Source organism: Meleagris gallopavo, chromosome 10 (genome assembly GCF_000146605.3).
Source record: "Meleagris gallopavo isolate NT-WF06-2002-E0010 breed Aviagen turkey brand Nicholas breeding stock chromosome 10, Turkey_5.1, whole genome shotgun sequence".
Lineage (NCBI taxonomy): Eukaryota > Metazoa > Chordata > Aves > Galliformes > Phasianidae > Meleagris > Meleagris gallopavo.
The window spans coordinates 28459846-28460950 of NC_015020.2; positions in this window are offsets into that span (position 1 = coordinate 28459846).

Genomic DNA, 1105 nt, shown 5'->3' on the forward strand with positions numbered 1-1105 from the left:
AGAAGCATACAGAAATTTCAACTTTGTAGAAATTAAATGTATTAGTCTTAAAACTTTTAAATTCCAAAGAGCTATACAGAGGAAAAAAAGTAGCACATTTTTCAGTTTCCTTTGGTGGAGTTATTTGGATGTGAGACACAGGATAATCCTCCCTCAGCAGCAGCACCATACCTCAAGGTGTTTTGGCAGGCTTTCCTATTACCTATTCTCATCATACTGCAAGGATCCTAATTATAAACAGCCACAACTGAAGGGACCAATGAGAAACCTGGGACTTCTTAAGGCAGCATGGAACTACAGAGCAAGGAACAAGAAATGACAGGGCATAGTTTCTGATACAGCTCGTGCAGAGTTGCAGAGCTTAATGGATTCCCCCCCCTACACGCAGCCCAAAGCCAGGCCAAGCCCAAATCAACCATTCCTCAAATAAGAGCTTATCCACATAAATACAATCACTTAAGGCTGAAAAAAAAAAACCATCCTTCAGCTTAAAAGTACAGTTTATTTTTTTTAAGCACTGAGTTAACACAGTCTGTAAAGAAGGTAGTTTGATGGATACAGAGTACAGCAAAGCGATCCCTTAGAAACCGTCATACTGCTTAGCTTCCCTTCAGTCTCTAAGCTACAGTAGGAAACAGACATTCTATGACCTTATCTAGAGGCGAAGCCTTTCCAGCACCGTCATCCATACTCAGCGTGTCAGTTCATTCCCAACTCGGTCACAAGACCCAAACAGGGCCCAGACAAAGCCCCGCTAACTCCCATTTTCCCTCACTAAAGCTTACGCTTGCTCAGCCACGGAAAACAAGTCTCCTCCGCCCCTCAGTTATCAAAACCGCGCAGCGAGCCGTGCAAGAACTGCTTAGAAATAACTGCGGATCCCGCAGGAAGAGAACCGAGCGGTGAAAGAGAAAAGCCCGCCCCGCGGTGCCGTTACTTGGCGGAGCCCCGCAGCCGTTCCGCCGAGTGACGCACCGCACTGAACAGTCGCAGCCCGGTACCGCAGCCCAGCCAGTACCCCTCCTGCCACTACCGGACCCCGAGGCTTCTCCCCCAAATAAGCTTTTATTATTCTATACAGCCGTCCCGCCGCGAGCACGCCGAA